Source organism: Spermophilus citellus (genome assembly GCF_964194105.1).
Source record: "Spermophilus citellus genome assembly, chromosome: 14".
Lineage (NCBI taxonomy): Eukaryota > Metazoa > Chordata > Mammalia > Rodentia > Sciuridae > Spermophilus > Spermophilus citellus.
In genome coordinates, this window is record NC_138194.1 from 6,350,647 (window position 1) to 6,377,694 (window position 27,048).

A 27,048-nucleotide genomic window follows, 5' to 3' on the forward strand; every position below is an offset into this window, starting at 1 on the left:
ATGATTGTTATCTTGAGGACCCTAAATATTCCTGTATCTGGATTTGTGAGGAGCTGAGGTACTATAAACCAGTAGTTTGAGAACTACTGCATCAGAATCCCCTGGAGACATGTTCAACAGATTGCTGGACCCCACCTCTTGATATCTGAGTCAGCAGCCCTGAGCTGGGGTCTGAGAATTTGTATTTATGGCAAGTTCCCAGGGGATGCCGATGCTGCTGATCTAACGGACCATACTTCGGTGATCTTTGCTATGAACTCCATGTGAGGGGATCTCAGGTCCATCAAGCATGGCCTTCACAGTGCTACGGGGGTGAATGCTTCATCCAAAGAGTTGGTTCCTGAAATCACAATGCTCCACTAGAATTTGCTAGAGTCGTCTTCAACATTAATATCAAGAACAAGGCTTGTTAATATCCTCAGCCTCCAACTTCCTATGATACCTCCAGCCCAGGCTCTTGTTCTCTGTCCTGCAAGATGATCTGAACAGGGGTATGGTGTCATGGCTCCAAAAAAGACTCCTCTATTCCTTGTAGAGTGCAAAGTTAAGCAGCCAGTATGACATGATGGCTGTATCGACACTGGCAAGACTCAGGGTGTTGACAGATAATTCAAGGGGGAAAAGGGAGCACATGTAACTATACTCAAAGGAAAGAGCATGGAATTGGCTTGGAATTTCTAGATCAGCTATTTATATAGTCTCACAACTCAGACTCCAGCCATGTCCCTTTGCCAGGCAGGAGGCAATAAAATTTTTCAATGGAAGACAAAAAAATAAAGGTAAAAATCCTCTTCTTTAGAAATGATAAAGCTGGTGTTCATTAGCATTTAAAGAGGCAGTCCTTTTTTATAGTCCAATAATTCTTTTATTCTTTGGGTTGAATTTAACAGACAGATTTCTCCTTCTAATTGTGTTTCCTATGAAAATAAGATAATTGATTTCAGAGAAATGTTATTTGCAAATTAGGTTATTTTCTCATTTGTATTTTAATATTTTTCTTACTTCTGGTCAGAAATCCTATGAACCATGTATTTTAATTTCTAATTAAATAACCATGTAATAATAAGACATTACTAATATGCTGGTCATAAAAAAATGAATACTTTGAAAGAATAGTGTATAGGGACAAAGCATGTGAAGAAAATAAGAGAAATACATGTCAATTCAAAGCTGAAATTTGGTCCCTAATTTGCCATTTTTACACTCTCAATTCAATTCCATAATTGCCTAGATGTGTTCTAGACACAATGGGAAAACCAGTAAACTCAGAGACACAAAGAACTTCATAAACACCCAAATGTGAGGAATGCCATTAGATTTATTTAACAGAAACATAAGCTAGTGTCACTATCCTTAAAACAGTTGATGCAACCCTCCCAGCCAGCCATCTGAGGCCACCTTCTCATGGCAGGGAGCATTTCTTCTCTAGCACCATTGACAAGGGTCATCAGGCTCCATTTAAACCATCTCCAATGCTAAAAGCATCTCAAGATAGACACCGGTGATAGGAAACATTAAATAAGCCCAATAGCCTGTCTTAGGGGAACCTGTTAGAAATGTGAACAGAGCTGGGTCCCAGGGCCATCATTCTAACTCCTCAGTTGCAGATTCCACACTCCCAGCTCTATCCATTAGAGTTCTCCAGAAAAACAAAACCAAGAGAGATAGATGTACATCTATGCAGTGTATGTGTCTGTGTTGAGAGAGAGAGACAGAGAGAGAGAGAGAGAGAGAGAGAGAGAGAGAGAGAGAGAGAGAGACTAGTTTTAAGGAGTTGGCTCACACAATTTTGAGGGATAACAAGTCTGAAATTTGCAGCAGAGGCCAACAGGCTGGAAATTCATCTAAGAGTTAACATGGAAGTCATGAGGAATATTTCTTCTTTAGAAAGCCACAGTGTTTGCTCCCAAAGCCTTCAGTTCATTAGATGTGGCACACTGGAGGGACATCCGCTTTACTCAATGTCTGGTGATGTAAATACTTTCACAGCAACATCCCAGTTGGTGTTTTGAATAAACATCTGGGCACCATACCCTAGACAACGTGACACATAAATTCAGCCCTCACATCAGTCCTTCCCAACCCTTGATCTCAATGATATGTCAGCGTCCTGGCCATGGATAGGGACCAGGACTTTATTCTCTGCATTTGTGTGTCTCTGAGATTTAGAGTCACTCTAAAGCTTTCTTTCTGACTCATTCTTGCCCATGGGAGGGGCATGGCTTGCCTGATTATGAAATTGCTGAGCATGGATGGCTTCAGGGCCTGTAGGACCCTCTGCTTGGGAATTTTCTGTGGAGACTGGTCTATTCCATGTGGGGAGAGACCAACCAGGCCTGGCTTACAGCTCTGGAAGCTACATTTAGTGCTGGGGCTGGCTGGGGACAAGATTAGAACATCTATTTAATCAGAGCACAAGTTTCCCTGGTAAATGGTTTTCTTTTTAAAAAAATTTTTATTCTAATTTGTTATATATGATAGCAGAATGTATTACAATTCACATTACATATATAGAACATAATTTTTCAGAGAGCTGAGGATATGTATAACTCAGTTGGTAAAGTGCTTGCTTCACATGCACAAAGTCCTGGGATCAAACCCTCACACCACAAAAAAAAAATAAAAATAAAAATAGAGAACAATTTTTCATATCTCTGCTTGTATACAAAGTATATTTACACCATTCATGTCTTCTTCATACATGTACTTAGGATAATAATGTCCATCTCATTCCACCATTTTTGTTACCCCATTTCTCCCTCCCTCCCCCTCTCTCCCCTTTGCCCTATCTAGAGTTCATCTATTCCTCCATGCTCCCCCTCCCAACCCTACTAAGAATCAGCCTCCTTATATCAGAGAAAACATTAGTTATTTGGTTTTAAGAGATTGGCTGATTTCACTTAGCATTATCTTCTCCAACTCAATCCATTAACCTGCAAATGCCATGATTTTATTCTCTTTTATTGCTGAGTAATATTCCATTGTGTATATATGCCACATTTTTTTCATCCATTCATCTACTGAGGGTCAACTAAATTGGTTCCACAGTTTAGCTATTGTAGATTGAGATGCAATAAACATTGACATGGCTGTGTCCCTGTAGTATGCTGTTTTTAAGCCCTTTGGGTATAGACTGAGGAGTGAGATAGCTGGGTCAAATGGTGGTTCCATTCCCAGTTTTCCAAGGAATCTCCATATTGCTTTCCATATTTGTTGCACCATTTGCAGTCCCACCAGCAATGTATGAGTGTGCCTTTTTCCCCACATCCTCGCCAACATTTATTGTTGTTTTGTATTCTTAATAGCTGCCATTCTGACTGGAGTGAGATGAAATCTTAGATTAAACCACATAATTACAGTTATCTTATATTAGACAAAGGCATCAAAAACATACATTGGAGAAAAGATAATCTCTTCAAAAAATGGTGCTGGGAAAACTGGAAATACATATGCGACAAAATGAAATTAAACCTTTATCTCTCCCCATGCACAAAACTTAACTCAAAGTGGACCAAGGACCTAGGAATTAAACCAGAGGGCCTGTGTTTAATAGAAGAAAAAGTAGGCCCAAATCTCCATCATATCAGATTAGGTCCCTACTTTCTTAACAAGACTCCTAAAGCTCAAGAATTAAAATCAAGAATTAATAAATAGGATGGATTCAAACTAAAAAGCTTCTTCTCAGCAAAAGAAACAATCAGTGAGGTGAATAGAGAGCCTACAGCTTGGGAGCAAATTTTTACCACTTGTACATCAGATAGAGAACTAATCTCTAGGGTATATAAAGAACTCAAAGAGCTAAACACCAAAAAAAATCAATAAATGGGTCAAGGACCTGAACAAACACTTCTCAGAAGGTGATATACAATCAATCAACAAATATATGAAAAGATGTTCAACATCTCTAGCAATAAGAGAAATGCAAATCAAAACCACTCTAAGATTTCCTCTCACTCCTGGCGTGTGGATTTCTCTGTGTGACTTCCTTGTGTGTTCATCAGTTGGTTCACTAATTTGAGGAGGATGTGATTGTCCTATATATATTCTCCTTAGGCTCCCTCTTCAAAATGTTCTGTAAGAATTTTTCCATAAGTATCTTAAAAATGGACAGTCCAGCTGAGCATGGTGGTGCACACCTGTAATCCCAGTGACTCAGGAGACTAAGGTAAGAGGACTGCAAGTTTGAGACCAGCATCAGCAACTTACTGAGACCCTGCCTCAAAATAAAAAATGGCTGAGAATATATCTCAAAGGTTGAGTATCCCTGGTTCAACCTCCGGTAGCAGGGGGAAAAGGAGCACTGAAAATGAGGTCCATCTTCTCTCATGATCTGGTGGTTCTGGTGAAGGGAGGAGGACCCTCCTTTGGTCAGTGACCTGTAAAGTCACCAGGCTGTGTTGTCTCTTCCAAGATGTGTGAACTTGAGCATGTCATTTAGTCTCCTTTTACCCTCAGCCTTCTCATTCACAATATAGGGCTAATGCTTCCTACCTCACAGAGATCCTGTGATGTTGAATTGTATGAGGTTATGAATTGATAGCATCTAATAAAAATGCCTAAGAGACACTTGCTGCTCAATAAACAGCTAATAATAATAATTTAAAACTTTTAGGCTGCTTCTATCACAGTCTTGGCTTGTTTTGAACTTGCAGACAAGTTCTCCTCCTATACTTTGTATTCATTTAATAAACTTTTTGGCCCTAAAATTAGAATTTTATACTTCATCAGTTTTTTTTTAATGTTTAATATTTATTTTTTTTTAGTTCTAGGCGGACACAACATCTTTGTTGGTATGTGGTGCTGAGGATCGAACCCGGGCCGCACGCATGCCAGGTGAGCGCGCTACCGCCTGAGCCACATCCCCAGCCCTATACTTCATCAGTTTTAAAGTTGAATCATGTAGGTATGCTGCCTGCTGAAAACCTCTTCCAAATTCCATAGCGTCTTCATCTTACTTCATGTCCCTTTTATTTCTTATAAATCATCATACATTTATCGACGGATTTAGACCTGCCATCCCTAAATTCTTTGGGAACAGCTTTCCACTAGCGATAAATCTACCTAAAATTATAATGTCCTCTAGATTTATGGTGTCCCTCATTATCATATAGGAAATCTTGTCAGACACAAGTTTATTCATTTATTCATCCAAAAAGCATTTATTGACCTTGTTACTATATCAAAAGCTCTGGGTCAGGTACTGAAGTTTGTCAATATGAAACACCCAGTTTCTGCCCTCAGAAGCTTCCAGAACAGTGGGCAACATGATTACCAAAAGGCAGGTACAACATGGCATGGCTAAGGCTACCATTGGAAGTCATGAGTGCCAGATGGGTACAAAGGAGACTATCTAGCTCAGCTTAGAGTTCAAGACAGAGTCCCCAGAAGACAAGACACCTGAGTTTAATGTATAGGAACAGAAAAATTTAGCCAACCAAAAATCAACAATAACAACAAAGAAATGTTTTGCCGTCAGAAGAAATAAAACTCCATCCAAAGGCAAAGCATGGGGTAAAGACAGCAAATGAGGGTAAGCATCAAGCTCATTAGCATCAGAGCCTAGGATACCTCTGAGAGCTGGTAGGCCCCAGGGATCCATCATGAAAGGTAATAAGGGCCACACAAGCATGGGTATCTTCCACCATGCTCAAGGAAGAATAACTCAAGGATTTTATACAGGAAAAAACATCATGAGCCAAATGGCATTTAGAAAGATCACTATGGGATGGCCCCATAGCTGAAGGCAAGACAATCCCAAAGAAAGTCCACAGCATGAGACTTCCTTGAGAGCTGGGTTTTTAGAAATGATGCAGAAAGTAAGAGAGGTCACAATGCCCTCCCAGTTAAACACACTGAATCATAGACCTAAGAATTGGGTGGGACATCACAATGACACTGGGCCAGGTCCCTGCTTTGACATGGGCGTGGTTGTACAGCTCACATAATAGTTTTCCCTCACTATCCATATGGGAGTGGTTCCAGGACACCTGGTGGATGCTAAAATCTGTGGACATTCTAGTCCCTTACGTAAAATAGCATGGTATTTGCATGTAGCCTAAACACATCCTGCTGTATCTTTTAAATCATCTCCAAATTACTTGAAATACCTAATAAAATGTAAATGTAAGTAGTTGCTATACTGCATTGTTTAGGGAATAATAAAAAGAAAAAGAAGTCTGTACATGTTTAGTACAGATGAAGCCATCATGGGCCTAAAGACAATTTCTATCTGCAATCCACAGATACAGAACTCACAAATACAGACAGCCCACAATACAGCCAAGGCAGCTAAGGCTTGGGTCTGAAGTTACCAGTCCAGTATCAGCATTTGCAGGCAGGTAGAACATCAGGGTGCAGGATCCCACAGTGTCCAGAGACCTGGTCTGCTGCACAGCTGCACCACCAGGAGATGGCAGAGTGAAGAACAGTGGAATGGACACCTGGTTCCTCACTTCAGATGTCCCAGGAAAGGAAAGTTACATTCCACTTATTTCTTTATTACACCACCATTGGCTCCCTTAAATACCTGTCCCAACTTAAAAAGGTCTTGGGCAGCCCCCACCTCCACATTGGTCCTCCATGAAATCTGGTCTCCTTTATTCTTCTTTCCCTCAATTTCATGAGCAGAAACTAAAGAGTATAAACTTTAGTAACATACTGTCACACGGACTTGTCAACAGTGATCTTCACGCAGAACATTTTTTGTTTATACTCCATTTCTAAATAAAAGCAGACTTGAATCGCCTTCACTCTTGGACTATATATATATATATATATATATATATATATATATATATATATATATATATGGTTTATTTTAAGGACAGAAATATTTTAAGAGATTGCTCTTATTTTCTTATAGATTTCTAAAGTGGATCAGGTCTTCTCAAGTGTTATGGCTGATTCTAGAATGTTAGAAAATACAATGACACTAATTTCTAAAAGAATAAATAAGCCTTTGAAACGTTTTCCAGCCCCAGCAAATTGTAGCATGCTACCTTAGAAGGGGTTAAGTCAAAAGAGATCAGACTTGCCAACCATAGAGCCAGCAAAGCACTCTTATACAAGGAGTTAAAGGAGAATCTGGAACAAATGTGAAAGATTAAAGCTGTGAAAGCCCACAGATGTGTTCTCTTGACAATAAAAAAAAGAAGATGATAACATATAGTAAGCAAGGGTTTGGTTCATTGTTTCATAATAATAGATGAAGCTCTAAGGCTATTTATATGACCCTTTCTACGTGCCAGTCATTGTTCTCAGGACTTAACATACATCAGCTCCTGGGATACTAAGAGCAACCCTGGTGGGATACTGGTATTGTCTCCATTTTGCAGATGAGGAAAGTAAGGCACAAAGAGGTAAGCAATCCATGTCCCATAACACAACTAGAAACTGAAACCAAGGAATCTGGCTTTTAACCTGACACTGGGAAGGACTGCATGTAGCTGTACTTTGTTCCTGAAGATTTGATTACTAGCAGATTCACACAGGAGTTTAAATCATTTGTTTTGAGTTGGAAACACATGCCTTGTCCTTAATTCACACCTTGGGAAATTTTACTTTTAATATCTAGGTTATGTTTTCCTGTGTCCCATATTATTTTCAAAAGTATGATTGGAAGATGTAAAATGAATCATGAATATTGGCTTTTAGTAAACAACACAGGCAACTCAGATCAAATGAAAGCTGAAGTCTCTTGCAAGAATTTTACTTATTTTACATGTAAGAATTTGTTTCTGTTTTTGTTGAACTCCGGGACTTAGAATAGATGTATTTATTTAGTTTGGCCTAGGTCTAGCATGTGTTGCTTGGTCTGTTCTTTCTAGTTTATTGTCTCTCTTAATCTTCTACACATGCAACCAGAGACCTCAGTGATGAGGGCATTGGAAAAAAATCTAAACAGACAATAAATTCTGGCTATGAGATTCCCTACAATTGCAATGCTTAATAAAATAATGCTTGGGAACGTGATGTTGGAACAATTATACGTTCCAGCGCTTGCCATAACCAGTCACATTTTTCTCTTATTGCATGAAATATTTGTGATCAGTTTTTTGTATGTGGTATAACAAAAAAAAGTTTCTTGTTTAAGAAGCAAATATGCTTTAGTATTAGGTGGTTCAAAGAAAGCTAGGAGCCATGATATTATCGGCTCTGTTTCCTTGCTTGCTCTTTTGGAGTTCAGAATTGTGTTTTTCCTTGGCATTCACCAAACACCCTCACGGAAAACTTCCCTGAACTTCCTCCTGGCACAAGCCCTGGAGCACTCGGGTGGCACTTGATAGTCATCCTCGGTGCCATCTGCCTTCTGATACCCAGTATGGAGAGCAGCAGGACACTGACACTCCAAATTGCCATTAGTGTCCACTGGCATAGAGCCTGCCTTTATCTTATTTTTCTACTTGTGGATTTTCTCTTTTCTGTGGCCTGTGCAAACAAGTCAGTGACTCAACATATGTTTTTTAAGCACCTACTTTGCTCTAAAGACTGCAGAAAGAATAAGCCACACAAACACCCTATGCCTTCATAGAACTGATAGTTTAGAAGGGAAGATACAGAATAATAAAGTATGAAGAGGGAAATCAGGATACAGTCGCAATGCACAAAGAGAATACAAGTGTCAGAAGCAGCTCTCCTTGAGTGGTGGGACATCTGTTAATCTTTTCAAAATTAAATACTGTATTTCAAGGTCCTTTCCAAATGTAATGTAATGGACAAAAAATATTTTATTAAGAAAAAATCAAACACAAAATACACTTGCAGTTTATTCAAGCACTATTTTTATTATTAATACATTCTAATTGTACAAATTAATGGGCTTCACTCTGACATTTCCATACATGTTCATATCTTGTACTGATCATGTCCACACTCTTTTGCAGGATTTTTTACCCTCTTTTCTTTTTTTTGCTAATATTGAAAATGTTAATACTTATTCTGCCATGAAACATCATTTTTCAGGCAATGAAGGTAGATCCCATTCTACCTCATTAAGCTCTCTTCAAGTAACCACCATTGGACGCCTTACATAAATAGCCTTCCCAATTTAAAAAGGTCTTGGGCAGCCCTTATCTCAAACTTCAGTCACATGGAATTTTAGAGTAGCCTAAGAATTCATCTTCTGATTCTGTAGCTATTTCCAACAGCTCTGGTGTCCAAAAAAATACTAGAAAAAAAGGAATAAATTATATTCATTTCTATGAGAGAAATTAAAAGGATCAGTAATCATTGCAAGACAGAAGGACATCAGTATTTTCAAAAATGAGATGACTTGTAAGGAAGTCAACCTGGGAAACCCACTAGAACCTGTGCAGAATGCTCTGTCATTGGTAGGTATTTGATAGGATTCCTCCCCCAGTACCCCCCAGACCCCATCAACTTGAAGATAGGAGTTTGTGGTCCTCATTTTTTTTGCAGTGCTAAAATTAAATCAAGAATAATTTCTTCAGATGTTAAATACAGTTTCCTAATTATAGAAATAATAACACATGTTTTTTTTTTTAGAGAGAACTTAAAATTCCAGAAAAAGTTTAATGAGTAACATTAATTGCTAGGTCCCACAACTGAAAGATGTCCTCTTTCACCTTTAAGTCACTGCATAATTGGCTTGATACTATTTTTGCAGTACATACTGTTCATACCACTAAACCCTATATCTGAAACTAGTCATAATACTTTTAGGGGAAAAAATCATGGCTTTATAATACTTCGTTGAGCAGATATATGAGTTATTTTTCTTTTATTTCTGCATATTTGGATGGCATCTATAAGGACTGTGTTACATTAAGAATAACAAAATATAAAAAGGACTCTAATAATTATAATCTAGATCAACTAAAAAAATCTAAAGACACTAGGCACATGTTTCTATAGATTATGAATCACAAATTATTCTTGTTTTCTCACTTTTATGGTGTTTTTTGAAATGAACAAATAAATAACACTTAGATTTGCTGTCAGATGTGGTGGCGCACACCTGTAATCCCAGTGACTTAGGAGGCTGAGGCAGGAGAATCACAAGTTCAAGGCCAGCCTCAGCAACTTATTGAGGCCCTGTCTCACAATAAAAAATAAAAAGCACTGGGAATGTAGCTTAGTAGTAAAGTGCCCCTGGGTTTAATCCCCAGTACCCAAAAAAAATGCAAAAATAAAATAACATTTAGATTTGTTGGTATAGCAACATTTTGTTATCTATTTTCAGATTCATTTAATATTCTGCTTTATTTCACAGATTATTTATTATTCTAAGGAAGCTTAGAAATGTTCACCTCTTTAATGGAATCTATTATTAGTTATGTTTGCAGTATATGAAGTTACCGCCAAAACTTAGCTTAAGACAATGAGCATTTCTAATCTCACACAATTTCTGTGGGATAGGTGTCCAGGTGCAGCATCTCTGAGAAATTCTGAATCAAGTTATTTGTGAGGTTACAAACTATCAACCTGCTGTCATCTGAAGACCCAAGGAGCTGGACTCCCGTGGTGATTGGCAGTCCACAGTTCCTCACCGGCTGTGGGCTGGAAGCCCATTTCTCGATTTTATGGACCTCTCCAAAGGACTGTTCACAATATGGCAGCTGCTTACTCTGGAGTGAGAGATCCAAAGGAAGAGAAAGAGGGAGAATGTCCAAAACAAAAGCAGTAGTCTTTTGTAACTTAATCACATCATCATTTTTTTTTATCATATCTTATTAGTAACACAGACCTGCGTTGGTAGAGGGAACCCCACAAGATTATAAATACTCAGGGAGAATTTAGATTTTATGTTAAACTATAAAATCTGGAAGACTGACTACCACACAGAGTAATTTTTACAAAGACCCAAAATATTTAAGGAGCAATCTTTTGTCGAAAACTCCTTTGTACATTGCTACTTAGAATAGAGTTTACCATTACCTAGTAAATTTGAATATTCACAGATGTAATAATGAAGCAATTATACTCCTAGGTTTGACTTTCTAAAGAAAATCTTACAGTCCTTCATGTGTACCCCAGGAACTTGGACAAGAATGTTCTGTGCACCCATGTTAGTAACATCAATAAATAAACAAATAAATGTTCAGTTACCATTAAGAGAAAAAAATTAAAAAAAAATTGTAAGGTGTTGCTATAGTAAAATGCTATATAGCACTGACACTGAGTAAACTAGAATATACACATCAATGCAGCTACATCTGTAAATATAAAGGGAAAGATACAAATATATACTACCATTCTGTTAATATCATATGAATAAGACAAAACTCTAATAATATACTATTTAGAAGTATACTTAAAGTGATTAAAATCATGAAGTTAAACAGGTATAGGATGATCCAAAGGTGGAGAGAATAGTAAACCCCTAAGGAAAGAGGTGGGAATGTGCTCAGGAGGGCTTGAAGAACCCCTAAGGAACCAGTTGCAGAATTTTAACTTGGGTTGATGAATATATCATTGCCCAAATTATTGTTTTGAAACTATGTAAATATTATTACGCTCTTTCACAGGTATGAAATATGTATTCATAAAGTATCTGAAAAACGTATATCATGTAATAAAAATATCTCAGTAATACAGTAGATGACACATATTAAGCACTTATCACAGGTACTGTGATAAGCATGTTGAATAATTTTGCTTCCCATTTACTTCTCCAACAGGTAGAAGGTAAACTTTTGCCAGAAAACCGAACTATAACAATGTAATAGAAATGAAACATTCTCCACAAAATCACACAGCCAGCATGTCACAGAGCTAGGATGCAGACCCAGGCAGGACAATTCTGGAGACACCTGTCTGAATTGCTAAGTTAAATATAAGGTTTGTTCCTAGATTTAGTTCCAGGTGTCAAATGGCTAAATGAAGCACTGAATTACTGAAGTACTGGAGGGACACCTGAAATGGATAAACTAGTCTTTGCACAGGTGAATGTGCCAACTCTCGGCACCTTTCCCTAACCTTTCTACCAGGAGTGGATACCCAGATACCTCTTAAAAACAAATGCATCCCAAGACATGTTTATAAAGCACCTATTATAAGTCAGGCTCTTTCTTCTCCCCCTTCTAATTCTCTTTTTCTCTCTCTCCCCTTGGTATTGAGGATTGAAGTCAGGGGTGCTTAACCACTGAGCTACATCCCCAACCACCCCCACCCTCACCCCTTTCTTTCTTTCTTTCTTTCTTTCTTTATTTATTTATTTTTAGGGTCTCTCTAAGTTGCTTAGGGACTTGCTAAGTTGGTGAGGCTGACTTTGAACTTGGGATCCTCCTGCCTCAGCTTCCCAAATTGCTGGGATTACAGACATGAGCCACTCTGCCTGGCTAAATCAAGCTCTCTTAAAGCCTAGATGCATTAATTAATTGGATTCCCCTAGTCATTCTCTGCAGTGAATGTTACTATGGTACCCATTTTACAGATGAGAGAAGAGGTTCTAAGAGCTAGTAAATGGCAGTACTGGCATTTAAACCCAGGCATTCTGGCTCCAGAGCCTATGATCTTAATTACTGTGCTGTCTCCCATGAAATACTGTGCTTAGAGTAAGAGTCTATAAAGACAAAACAGGCTCCTTTTCTAATGAAACATATTAAGTATAGGTCATCTGTGCCAAATGTTATGTTAGAAAATGTAACACATATACAAGGAGAAAATATGATGGGTTCATCTTAGAGATAGTTAAGAATGATAAAATTGCACTTGTATTTTTAATTTAATTTGTTACAAGGTGACTGACTTTATTATCTTAAGCTAACAGGAATTAATTTAACTAATTAACAGCCTCACAGTCATTTGATGCACATGTGATTTAAGTCATATTTTGGGGGGATGAAGAATGACATTTTATATATCAATCTTAATTCCAGGTGTTCCCAGTATATGTGAGATCTTAAAACAAAGATATCAAGTTGAAAAAGACACTTTGCTGCCCATGAGAGTCTATAGCCTAGTGATGGACCAATAATTACAATGCATACAGTACCACACAGTACCACACAACAGGTTGGATTCTAAATACACCATAGAAGTGACAAACTCAATTTGCTGCCCTAAGAAAAATAATAACAAAGATGACTTTTGAACAGAGCCATGCAAGGTGAATACACTCTCGCTGCATGGAATTGGAAAAGAAGAGCATTCCTGGAGACATAAAAGAATAGCACATGCATAATTTTTTCTTTTATTTTCCTTTTTTTCTTTCTTTCTTTCTATTTTTTTTTTCTGCTTGAGCATGCCAATTGCTTCGGGGATATGATTAAAAATTACCCAGAAGGGCCAGTTGGGTAGAGATTATGAAAGCCTTTGCTCAACTCAATAGTTAGACTCCAGGGTAATAGAAGTCTTAAAGATTTATAAGCAGGAAATTACCATATGTATTAATTATTTTATTCTGTAATCCAGGAAGCTGGATTACAGAATACATGGCAGCTTGAAGGCTGTTTGAATAGTTCAGTTAAGCAATACTAAGAGTCTGAACTAGACTACCTTGGAGAATAAGTAGTATTTCCACACTCATTTAACAGTTGAGATAATCAAGGTGCAGAGGCATGAAGTAACTTGTCCAATCCTGCAGAGTTGGTCAATAGGGGAGCTAGGATTCAAACCCAGGTAGTCAGTCTGTGAGGCCAGGCACAGGTCACTACTGGGCCAGGCTGACTGATGGTCCTGGCAGGTAAAATAGAAGAGAGCAGAAGCCACTAGGGAAACTTCAGCAGGACTAGGGAGTAGAGGGCACTCCCATTAAAGACCACATGGTCACAGAGGGGAAGCAGGTCAGGTAGAGAATGACAGAGTTCAATATCAGACATGTGGTCCAGGAGGTCTTTGAAAGCCAGGCAGCTATGGAAAATGCCAGAGCAAAGCTTAGGAGAGTCATGGGCTGGAGAAAGATCAATCTGGACATGAAATATCATTGCTCAACAGTCATGGTTCTACCCAAGACCCTCCTCCTGAAGATGCAAGAACCCAAGGATGGGAGAGGCAGCTCAGAAGAGAGCTCTAGAGCCAGACCCATATTCAAATTCTCAGCTTAGCTGTATGTTCTGGGATGTTTCTTTCCTTTTCAAAGCAGATATACATAGTTTTTTCATTGTAAAGTGGAAACTATAATATTTCATTTACCACTTGTTGCAAAGATGAAAATTAATATGTATCTCAAGTACCTAGTACATTTCTCTGCAAAAGTAAGTGCTCAGTAAATGGTAATAATTATTATTATCATTATCATCACTTAAGGGATTTGTTGAAGGTGAGGCTGGAGTGTGGGCAACATTCCAAGCTCCTAGTCCAATTATTCTCTTGGCAATTTATTTTTTTCATAACATCCTCTTAACTACATGAAATTTTCACCAGTTTCTCAATCCAGGAAAAGAAGTTCCTTTTGAGGAACATGAGTTAGCTTTTAAAAGGAAAAAAAACAACAACAACAAAGTTTTCTTAGTAGCCCAAAGAATAACCTAGAGAAATTAGATTAAAATTGCAGATAACGTAGATAAGATAAAATACTATAAAACTCTGGAAACAAATTGTCATATTTTCCCAAAGCCTTAAGTGTCCAAGGCAAACCTATGGTGTGACTCATTTTTATCTCAAGAAGAATCAGAGCAGAATTGTGATAAGAAGTACTTTCTCAGTCAGGGCCCTACTGCTCAGGATTCTCCATGGCAACAATATCTGTGTTCACAGAGGGGCACCTTCCCCCAAGAAGGATGGACTTTCTTTCAGGAGTCATAGGAAATACTGAGATCTAAAATTCTAACAGATAATTCTTGCACCAGCAATAAAGTAGACTCCTTGAAGACTGAAGGATATGTAACCATCTATTTTTTCACTTTATTGTTCCTGACTCCTTGAGACATATTTTCTTTGGGCTTCAATGTGGTGACTAACAACATGGTCATTTAGTGAAAGTCCTTGGGATTTAAAAATTATAGTAGAGAAGAATTTCTGGTAAAATGACTCAAGTTCACATCTCACAACACACACACACACACGTTCAAAACACAAACAGACTTAAGAAGAAAAAAGGATATTGGAAGTAAATGAAATTTATTGTTTAATTTGATTGTCTCTAAAATAATATACTTGGTAAGGATATGAATATAAGCAATGTGGAAAAAATAAAATAAATAAAGAGGAAGCAGTGCCAACCACATCCACTAGAAAAATGAGGACAGACATTTTGAGACAAAATTCTTTTTTCTTTTTCCCACTAAGAATTCTTGGCCTTTTTATTCAGTTTTCTCTGAACATAGCTGCATAGCCTCCAACTGCTAGTTCTCCCTCCTACCATGTCCCAATCCCCTCCTGTGCTTATCTGAATATATAAGCCTGCCCTTTGCTCAGATTTATGGGTCCAGGCAGGGCTGTGTGTATTTACAGTGTTCTGACCTGAAGACCCCAGGCTGAAGGAGAAGAGAAGGAAACTGGGACCCATTCCATAAACAGAGACAAATATGAGGGGGAGTTAGAAGGCTTCGCTAGCACTTAACATTTTTAACTATTTGGCCAAGCTTAAGAATTAGTGATTAGATTAGAGTAAAAGGAAAACAAGCGATGTGAGTGCAGACTTGGAAAGAGTAAACTGTACGTTTTTGCTATAGTCTAGTTGTTGGAGGTTCTGGGTTTGGGGGTGAGAGTGGGGTTAAATTTAATGCAGAAGGTCAGAAAGAAAATTGATAAGTCAGTTACAGAGGGAGCTATAAAATGCTTTGGGAAAGCAGAGGGTCTCCAAGGATGAGGATATAAACAACATTTAATAAGTCGGAAAATTTCTCCAACCACAAGTTGAGTGCCTTGTGTGAAGCAAGATGAGTTGCATTTTTAAAACTATAATTGGTTATAGAAGAAAAATCTCTTGCTTCATGCTTAAATGAGAACATGTTGCTATAGATTACCAAAATGCAATCAATTATGAACCGAAGTGGTTTTTGGTAGGGTCTATCTGGTGGCTCACTTGAAAGCAATTGCATTTTCAAACAGGGGTGCTTTGTACATGGGCCACCCATATGTAAAGTGACCAGTATCTCTAATAAACACAGGTACCAGTTCAAATGGGAAATAAAGAGAAGTTGAATCCTTAGCAGTACTTTGGACCCCCAGATTGGATCCCTCTTCCCCAGGGTGCACCATATCTTTGTGCACCAGCAAATTATGAAAGCTTAACTTCTGTTTGGGCCATTCTCAAATAATCTATTTACTGGAAAAACATGAGATCATGGGGGAAATTCCTGACCTACCAAGTATCTATAAAACAGAAATAATGCAGCATAAATAAAAGCTACAATGTTCATTAGAGAACTCACAAGCCAAACATGTAAGACAACATTGTGAGTGGAACTCAATTACTTTGTATCAAAATGGGTATAAAGAAGCAATCTGATGATATTCTCCACAAATAAATTTGCATTGGAATAGAGCAAAGATCCACGATGTACATGAACAAGGGTGTAACTGGAAATTTTGTGAGCTATCAAATGCTTCTTTTTTTCCCAATTGAATATAAAGCAATCATGTTTCCATAATGTTCTCTCTTAAAGCTATCAGGATCTGCTTATCGTCATGATATTGTTTGATTGGCACTTTTTGTTTTAACTAAAATATGTTGTAGATAATGTGGCTTGAATTGAATTATAACTAATGATTACATGAGAAAATGCATGTGCTGAGCCATGTGTGTGGCACTTTATAAATGCTAACTTGTTTATTATTATTCTGTTATTATTAAAATCATTTGTCAGGAAATCAAAAGAAAAATTAATTCCACAACCGAACTTGGAAAAATTTATAATACGACATTCACATAAATGCATTTTCTTTTCCATTTATGTGTGCCATTTTATGCTTAAAATCAAACATAAAATTCAGAGCAGGAGAGTTAAGGAAGGCTTTTGGTTATTACATCGGTATAAGCTGAGGCTATAACAGTGAAAACTTGGGCAAAAAGTGATGAATGGCAAAAGCTGCCCAATAAGGCTTTATTTCTAAAGTCAAATGAAATACGTCATACTGTAGGAAACTAATTTTTTATTGCTATCATTTTTGAATTTTATTCTAAAATAATGAAATTTCCGCTTTGTAAATAATGCATACTCTGAACAGATGCAACCGCATGAAGAGTATTTAGGAGGATTCTTTTGCGGGGGTGGGGGGGGGGAGACGATGACATTGCATGGCAGCCTCCCTGTGTCATTTCTGTTGAGATTCATTCGCCAATGAGATTTTTTTCTCTCTCTCTCTCTAATATGGTGTGGATCATAGCAACAGTGGGTTCAGATGTAACCATTTCAGAGCAGAGGCCTAGCTCAGTGTGCCAGGAAAAAAAAAAAGAAAAAGGAAAAAAAAAATACACGCACCACAAAGAACATTGAGATGAATGGCTCTATTTTATGAGCCATAAAAGTTTTATTCATCTTGACACTGAAACAGGTTTAGGCAGTGAGTTGACACGCCTTAAATAAATAAGTGGAATTAATTCCCCAGCCCTTGAAACAATAGCAGCATGCATGTAGCAGGGAGAAATGCCCATTGTTTCCCGTGGCTGCCTGATATTGATATTATTTGTGTTTTTCTGGCTGCTTCTTCAGGGGCCTGGTTGATCCACTTCAGATTCATCCCCTGTTTTATTAGAGGTTGAAAAAGGTTCAGGACCTGGTTGTACCACAGCTCCCACCGACAGCTAAGGAACCAGTTTGGCGTCTGGTTTATCTGTTGTTTTACTGCTGACCTTCAAATCAACTTTAACCCCTGACCTCTGGAGGCATCTATCATGACAAGAGGCTGTTTAACACAAATGGTGCCCATTTATAGGGGAAGAGACTCAGAAGATTTCCTTTTTATGAAGAATTTAGTTTTTCACCTCTCTTTTCTCAGTCACCACAGGTGAAATCCCTCTTAGCAGCTGGCTTATGAAATAATCTGAAGGGAGGCCTTAATGAGCACAAAGCACCCTCAGCTGGAGATAAATATATGCAAATGAGATGCACAAACAAAGGAGCCTGGACAGAGAAATATCTGCAATTCCAGCAAAATGCTGCCTGCAGCTCGAAGATGAACAGCTTTGATAAAATGGTAACAAAAAGCACCTTTTATCCTCCAGCGTGTTTTACATTGCAATAGACCATTGTCATTGCAACCCACTGGAGCATGCAGAGGTTTTCTGCACTGTTTCAGAAAACTGTTTAAACATTTGTTTTAAGGCATTCATGAAATATAATCAATGGACTGCTTCTTTGTTGTTGTGGTGTTTCTTTTTTTTTTTTTCTGAATGTGTTTCAGATGTTATTGTAGCTATTTTACCTGTTGGTCTTTTGGTGGTTTAATGTTGCTGTCTGGCTGGGCTAGTTCACATTTTGGTGACTATTCTTCCACTAGTTAGGATGCATTTTTTTTTCAGTTTTGATGGAGAGAGATTTCAAGTTAATAACTAGTAAGAATCGGCTTTGAGCAAGCACCCAAACAACTAGTTTTAATGATGGCAATCAAGTGTGTGGAGCTAATTCAGAGACAGGCATGTAACATGCTGATTTTAATAAGCTTTAAAAAGGCAATCTCTAACTTTTAAAAGTCTCTTTTTAATTTAATCGTCCTTGGTTCATATGATGCCAAAACAAACAAAACCATTAAAATATGTTTTCAATATGTATCCACAGTGTTATTTGATGGTGTTTTAAATTCACATCGTGTTGGTAAAATATTGATTTGATGAGCTTTAAAAATGGAAAAGCTGAAATCATCAGCCTCTTTGGGGGGAGAAAATAACATTTTTCTCCAAAAATGAACAAAACCCCATCCCCAAGATCTTATCACACAGAGAGGCTGGGCTCCTGACACATCAACTGCTACATTAGAGCCTAGGTATTTTGTTTAGGTGACGATTCAAAGCAGCTAAGGTGAGAGAAGAAACATCACACACTTCACATGTGTCAAAATACTATCACTCTAAAAGCTCAGCAATATTTGGCTCTTTCATTTATAACACAATTCTAGCATTCTGCAGCTGAGATGTATGAGAATCTTTACATTTCCTTTACCTAAATTATTTCATCTTGGTAGCTCGGATCGGAGTGCAGACATTTCTTCTGAATGCTGTGTAGCTTTCACATTTTATGTGCATTTCATCAGGCAAATGTCAAATTTGCTAATAACAAGAAAATCTCCTCATTTTTAATCATGCCACTCCTGTTGCATGGGATGGGGGTGGGAGAGGCAAGCAGGGGGCGGAGAAGGGAGCATAAAAAAGCTTTGAGCAGTCTGACCAAAGAGAAGAAGGAGAAAAAAAAATGCTTATTTGGACTTTTAAACGACACGTGCTCAGTTATCTGAATGTCTGTATCAGTGCATCATTAAATTCAGAATTTCAGGACTTAATAGAAACTTGGTTATATTAGGGATGCTTTTTCAAGCCCAGGTTGGAAGCGGCATAATTATGTTCAACTGCTGTTGTTTGAAAGGGCAAACAGCATCTTAGGCACAGAACAATGAAATTACAGCTGAGATTTAGGTTAGCAAAAGCCGTCTTCTCTAGGCTTTTATGATTCATTATTTCCCATTAAATACAGTATTAGAAGTGTACACTAGATAGCTCATGGTTGCTGCTCTCGGAGCACATTATCTATATTACACAGGTCTGGGGAGCAGAATTAGAAAACTTTGGGGGAATGAGCAATATGTGTTTGCTGATAGAAGTACCATATGGCTCATCTTCTTCAATTGCTTTCATTGCGACTCTGATGCTGGAGAAATTAAAGTTTTATTTGATGTGGCACAGCTTAATGAACTGTCTTCTGTTAGGAAAATTGAATATGTTTCCTGTTATTTGAGCACAGAGCCTCCATGGTTTGGCTGATGAGGGATGCATTATGTATTGTTTATTTAGCATTTTGAAAACAAAAGCAAGATATTGAAGGTAAAATTGATTACTGCTGGATTGCATTATATAATCAAGTTTTCTCCTTTTAAATTTCCCTTTACAATCCTCTTGTAATGTTTTAATATAAGATTGCTCCAGGTTTTTTTTTTGTTTGTTTTTTTGAGAGGATACAGAGCTTGGTTTTATCAAAATACCTTTATTTCTCAACGAGCCACATGAAACTCTAAAGCCAGTATTGTTATATTTATAAAGTTTGAAGAAGGATGTTTAGGAAGAAAGAAAATAACTCAGTTTGCATGAATCTAATTGCAAAAACTTCTAGCAATTTCCAAATCAGTTTTGAGCAGATCTAACCTTTGGCTAGTTGGAAGGAGATATCATTTTCTTTTGTTTGAAATAGACCACTTAAGAGCATGCTGGATGTGGACATCCAAGAAAGAAAGGATGCTTAATATTTGGAAATACAAACTTCAAACTATCAAGTTTGAAATTCTGAGTAAGTTGTCAGTAAGTGAAAAGCTAGAATTGAAGTGTACATTTTATGAATTTAGATTGCATTTATTGAAGACATATGATTAAAGAAAATACAGCATAAAAATATGTGCCAACCCACTCCCTGAAGAATAAGACATATATCTAACATTTTGTTTGATTTCTTCATTTTTGTTCTGGACCTCACCATAGTTTTGCTTTGTTTTGTTTTCATTAAAAAAAAAATACTGGATAATCTCTAAAAAGATCCAATGTCATATTACATTCTAATCTCTGCATTTCTTCCTTTCATTTTTAAGTGAGAATATTCCTCACATGTGGATGATTCAGGCTCACCAATCTGCAATGAGCAAGTAGGATAAAAATAAAGGGAATCCAAATTTATCTGGAATATACAGCCTGCTCCCCCTCCAACCCCCAAAGCCATTTGTCTTCTGTGTTCTGAGATGTTTTGAGGATTCTGGCAAATATGGCAGTTAAACAAACTTCTCACACAATCTAAATACTGTCTGTTCAAGAGAGGCTTCCAATGTTTATAGTCCATAAGTAAAGAAAAAAAAAATCTGGTATTTAACCAAGACTAGTGCTCTTGAAAACGTCTCTGAACAAAGTGTTTAAGCAAAACTTTGGCCACAGATATTCTCAATTTCTCATTCTTCCTCTGTCCTCTCCCATGGGGAATTTTCACATGCCATCAAAATTTTGTTCCTTTTCTAGAAATTAACGAATTAAGTTTTTTTTTTTTTAAAAAAAGAATGCCTGTCTGGGGGACCTGGTCACATAAACTTCCTTTCGAAACAATTGAGAAGAAAAAACATCACATGTTTATGAACCCCATCTACTGACAGGGGCCTCCGAGGAGGAACACCATTATGCATTGTTATCAGCATGGTGTAATTTGACTGTTGACAAAGTATCCGTGGCAGTGAGAACGAGCGCAGTTAGGAGTGTGGCGGATTGTAATCAAGAAGATGCTTAGCTGTGCAACACTGCATCTTGAGCAGATTTGAATCAACATCGCCTTAAGGGGACACACACACACACACACACATACCAAAAGGAGAAAAAAAATCCATTAATTTTTAGAGGGAAAATTAGAGTGGCACTTGATGAAGTGAAATTTGACATGCGTTAATTGCTCTGCAGCTCTCCTAATTAGAGATTTTCAAATTCTTTTACTGCTGTCACCAAGATGGCACATTGTCTTGCTGGACAAATACTAAAATTGCAAATTGGTTTGATCAGGAAGTTTTCCGTACGAAGATTGGACCGTATTCCCCTGGTCCACTTCCAAAAGGTGAATGGTTAGTGAGCGAAGATGCAAAGACAACTGTTAGCCTTACCTTCAACCCAGATTTAAAAAAAAAAAAAACAAGGCCATTAATAGTTGTGTTATGAGACTTAATGTAAAGGAAACAGGTGCTGATGTGATTTTCTTAAACAGATGGAAAAGCTCCTTCAGACTCGTGCTTCTGCCTCCTATGAAATATTTCAGGTGGAAACAAAAAAAAAAGCTGATGAAATGCTGCATTACATATACATTCTCATATTTCTGCTTAGAGTCTTCAGAAATTGGAGGGAGGCAGGTTTTTCCAAAGTCCCTGTCATATTTTCCCTGGGTCTGAAGTCTAAGGCCATAGCACTATGGGTTCCGCTTTTTGTCTTAAAGTAATTATACTGCTGCTTGGCCCCCAGGTTGTCATCAAATATGATACCATAATAATTCTGGTTTCCTTTTCTCAACTCCTCTTGTCTAACCCTTGAACCTCTCTTAATTCATTAACATATTGAATTTTTTCAATTTTCCATTTTCTTGCAATAACAATATTAATGCCAGGGTGAAAGCTTGATTGGAGCTAAATTACTTGTTACCTGCTGGCATTTATTTATATGGCATTGAATTATAAAGCTTTGCTATTGTCATGCCTTGGGCGAATTGTTTATGACACAAGTAATAGGAGTAATTGTTATTGTTGAAATTACCTGTCAGCTACCCATAGCAGTGGCCCTTGTCCCACTGACAAATAGTGACAAGGGAGAGGTATCCTCCATGCGTCCCCCTGATGGCTTCTCCTCTGATAATAAGAAGTGCAGGGCCTCTGATAATTTGCCTGTCACTGTTGAGTGCAGCTCAGAGAGAGTTGGCCAAATTGTTGTCATTCACTTTGACAAAGACAGCAAAATGCTCCCTTGCAGGAGGAGGATTATCAAAATAAATGAAATCACTTACACCCCCTTTGTTTGTTTGGCTCAAGAATTGCCTGGCTTTGTATGAGGTTGTGAAATCAAGGTCCAATTCTTATGGGTGTAGCTCTGTTCATACTAAGATGAGGACCAGGGAAGAAAAGGTGCGTTAGAAGACTTGGTATTCTGAGGTTTGCATTGGCCCGTAAAAAAAATAAATAAATAAAATATACATATATATATATATATATATATATATATATATATATATATATATTCAGATATAAAGGGAAGTCAATAAAATTGCAACAAGAACTCTAAGCATGTGACTGAACACATCAGTTTAAAACACATGTACAATTCATGCCTTTTCTCTCCTTGTCTTCCTCTTATCCCTCTTATTCTTTTTTGGACCCAGGCAGGCATTCAAATGCAATAAGCTTTTAAAAACGCACAAGTTTCTTATTTGCCATCAAGTTTCTTGGCAAATTTTAGAATTCTGCACCCCCGGCTCTTCCAGCTTTAAAAGATTATATAGTCAAATTTAGGATTATTATTTCAAATGGCCGGTTCCTCTCCATAAATTACCTTTTATTTATATACTATCTTCATGTGTAAAGAGATAAATGAAACGTAGTTCCAGATATGGAGCATCAATTATCACAGGCTTACAGAGGAAGCAAAATGGCCCTGTTACTGCCAGAGCTCAAATATAAATATTTACATTTTAAAACCCCTTGGTTGCAGCCTGTGAACCTGCCATGGGGTGGGGGGGGCCGCGGGTGGCAGAGGCTGGGGAAACAGTGGGGGATGGTATCCGGGAGTGTCCAGGTCTGAAAGAAATGGACTCTAAAGCTAAGCTAACCTTTGTTCTTATAAAAACCGGAATCACTCTCACCTTTCCACAAAAGGCACCATTTCATGCTAGGAAAATTCTTATTTTAAGGTGCCTGTGAGGCTATTTCTCATAGATCTTCTTGACAAATACTTGCTGTTCTAAGAAGTCAAAAAGAAAAGGAAAAAAAATAGCCAGGATAAATGTAAAATATTGGCTCCTTATAGGATAGTAATCAGCTGTTTATTGGTCTCTACCAGACCCACAATGACCAACCACAGTGTTAAGTGCCAGCAACTTTGCCTTGGGCCCTTCTCTCTGAACACTGGCCATTATCTGATTAGAGAACCTCCAAGGAAGTCCTATTGCATAATTTTATGGGTCTTAACAGCACAGGTTGGCTGGCAGAAAAAACTACCTAGGAGGGTTGATAAAGCAACAGTAAAACATGATTTTATTTACCCCACTTACACCTTGCTCTCTGGAAGAGCAACTGAGGATCTCAGACGCTGGTGTCTGCACAAGAAACCTAAAATGGGTTCAAAAAGGAATTGTGTGGGATGTGAGGGAAACAGGAGAAAAATGACCTGTCCCTTCAAGCTTTCCATGGACAGCACAATTTGAAATCATGAGCAACACTGTCACAGGCACCCAAATGCTCTCTGAGCGGTTCCACATTGAAAGCAAGAATATAGGCTTATGGCAGTGCTAAAATCATATACGCAATAATATGATGATAGGAATAAAATGTGTTTCTAATCCTTAATAATAACGTATTGTTCTAAAGGCAACCACTCCATGGTTAACAATGTTGAATGTCCCTGATTAACAAGTGGAGGAAGGCAGGGACATAATTAAGAGGTTATCTGTGGTAATAAAAATGCTCAAACCTGTCTTGGAATGTGATCCCTTCAACAGATAATTTTCAAGAATGTAGCATGTCCTTGCTTTCTCTGTCAAAACACATGTTAGTGATCCCAGGAGGGAAAATAAACATACGTTTTTTAAATGAAGATATTTAAAATGTACCCCATATTTCAGCATGTTGCTGTAACCTGGTCTTCTTTATGTTCCTCCTATAAAACCTAAATTAAGCCTCTTAGGAGTGGTTTTGCTGCAGGTTCCATCTAAAAACACAATACATTTTAAATGGTTTCAGTACTTGAGTGCACTTTAACATGTAATCACTGATGCGCATTCTCTGCTCCCCTCTTCCAAGCCCTGGCTTTCTGAAAGCACCAGCCATTTTTAAAATTTAGCTTCATTTGAAATGTAAACTTTTAACAAATCGTAATTGCTCCTGTAGCTCTATTGATGAAGTGACTGGCAGCAAATCTTTTCTCTTTCTCTCTCTCTCTCCCTCTCCCCCCTTCTCTCTCCTGTAACATTTTGAAACACCCATCAGTGTCAAAAGAAACTGCACACGTCCCCTTTGCTGCTCTAAATAAGGCTCAGCAATGTTAAGAAAAATGTCAGAAAAAGCTCAGTGGATTAAAGGGACATTCCTGCACCATGTCAAGGAGGATGGCAGGGCAGACTGGTCTGAATAATTCTGCAAGATATTTTTTTCTGGAAAATGCTTACTGTATATGCCGAAGGAAATTTTATTTGAAAAGATTTGATATTGTATTTGGTAACATACAACCTTTAGTTGTTTTTCTAAAACTTGTTAGTCTTTAAAATGCTTTGGGTATGCATTTTTTTTAAAATTAGACCAGTGATACACTCTTCTTTCTCTGGAATGTTTCTCTACCCGTGTGCAGCGTGAAAATACATTTCGGACTCTTTCATGCATTTTTCTTTTCTTTCTGAAATTCCTGGGATGTTCACTCAGCAAAAACAGAGAAAGTTCGGGCTCATGCACATGCAAATTTATTGAACTAATCAGTCCTTTCCTTCGTAAATAAAATTTGTATATAGCTTTGGGGATTTCCAGACAGCTCATTTATATTTTTTAAAAAAGGCATTTCCACTTAATTTGTGTATTAAAAATAAATAATTGATATGAGGTTTTGAGTATGTTTTGTTCTATTTTCCTAAAGAATATTCAATAATCATGTAGTATTATCATGGCAATAAAATATCTCATAATATCCTAACTTTGTAATTAAAACTTAACGGTTAAAAAATATATATCTTACAAACTCAAGACTACATACCACCCCAGAAATGGCAAGATTTGTTTTACAGAACAAGGAAGGTAAATCTCAGCTGATTTTAAATATAAACTTTTCCAAAACAGGTTAAAAATGAATTTAGACAAATTTGGCTCTTAACCTTTAAAGATTTCCTGCCCGTTTCTGTATGTCCTTTATTACATTAATTTTTTATTTAAATCACACCATTAACTGGATATGAATTTATCAAGAATACATGTATTGATTTATAAAACAGTACCATTAATTATTATAATAGCTAGATGTAGCTGATATTACAAAGCCATTTAAAGGTTTTTAATATAACTTGGACATACATGGATAGATAGACATTATGGACAAGACTACAATTTAAACTGGCTACCAGCAGTTAATGAAATCCTTGATTTATATTCTAGTTTAGAGATTGATTATTTTGTTGCTTTGTAAAACTATTTATATTATGCCATTTTTCAAAGGATGTCTCAATAAAAAAGCTAAATAAAATATTCAGTCAATTCCCAAAGCAGATTTTGTTTTCTATATTTTAAATGCTAGTGAAAATAATTGATTGTGTGTGTTCCAAGCTTTGTCATTTCCATTCCAGAGGTGCCCTTCCTGATGGGAGCCTCGTTTGCATATGCACACTTTCGCACACTTTTGATCTTTTCGGAAACAAACCTCTTCTCTTTATTTCATTATCCACACACCCCCCACCCCCACCCAACAACCCCATGTATATTTCACAAAACCCACACATCAGGACACATAAGTCTTTTTGGCATCTTTTATGTTATGCATTTTTTTTCCCTAAGGTTGTGGAAAACTGGGACTTACCCCAAAGCCGCAAAGCAGGCAATCACGGAGAGTATTTGGGTAAGAATGCAATCTGAAGAGAAAAAAAGAAACGTGAGGAAGCATATAAGCAAATAACAGTAACACTTTTAAATTACTTTTCAAATGGTAATTAGCCAGCAACTAGATTGAAAGTTAAATTCTCTCCACATTGAACTTGGTTTGGGTCTCCTGGTCTCTTTATTTATATCACTTTTCCTTGCCTGGCAACATATGTTACCGATTTATTATAGTATTTTTACTGTGAGCAGACAAATCTAAAGGCTAGCTGGGAAGGCTAGCTTCATCTGATGACTTTAGCAACAACCGCAGGGCATCCTTGAGGGTGAGCCAATAGGCTCTTTTGAAGCTATAATACTATTAACCATTTTGATGCCGAAATATTTCTTATAGCTATAGTTGGTTCAGTCTGTCTATAGGCATCCCAGGTTTTACACACACAAAAGTTCAATGTAAATGATTTGTTTTGTAAATATTTCAACAGCCTTCTAAGCACTTTCTTCCACGTGTTTCAAGTCCCCTAAGAGCCATTGGAATTCATTGGTTGGTTTCTTTATTTCCTTCATGTCCTCCAGGACACTGGACTCTGTGACACACATTTATAAGTAAACAACTATCAAGCATCAAGTTAAGCTGTCACCCCACTCCCCCCCCCACCATTCATTCTCTTCTATGCTATGAAAAGAAACAAACATCCTTTACAA

At 37.5% G+C, this 27,048-nt stretch overlaps 1 long non-coding RNA gene across 2 annotated transcripts; it reads right to left on the reverse strand.

Moving 5' to 3' along the window:
- Positions 1–8,887: 8,887 nt before the first annotated feature.
- LOC308633637 lies at positions 8,888–26,381 on the reverse strand. 2 transcript variants are annotated; one of them, XR_014018826.1, is made up of 4 exons: positions 26,327–26,381; positions 23,418–23,515; positions 10,444–10,586; positions 8,888–9,166 (listed from the first exon to the last, which is right to left on the reverse strand). It is a non-coding gene; the product is annotated as an uncharacterized lncRNA (long non-coding RNA). The 2 variants fall into 2 exon arrangements; XR_014018827.1 differs by lacking the exon at positions 8,888–9,166 and having other exon boundaries at positions 9,174–10,586.
- Between the last annotated feature and the right edge of the window lie 667 nt (positions 26,382–27,048).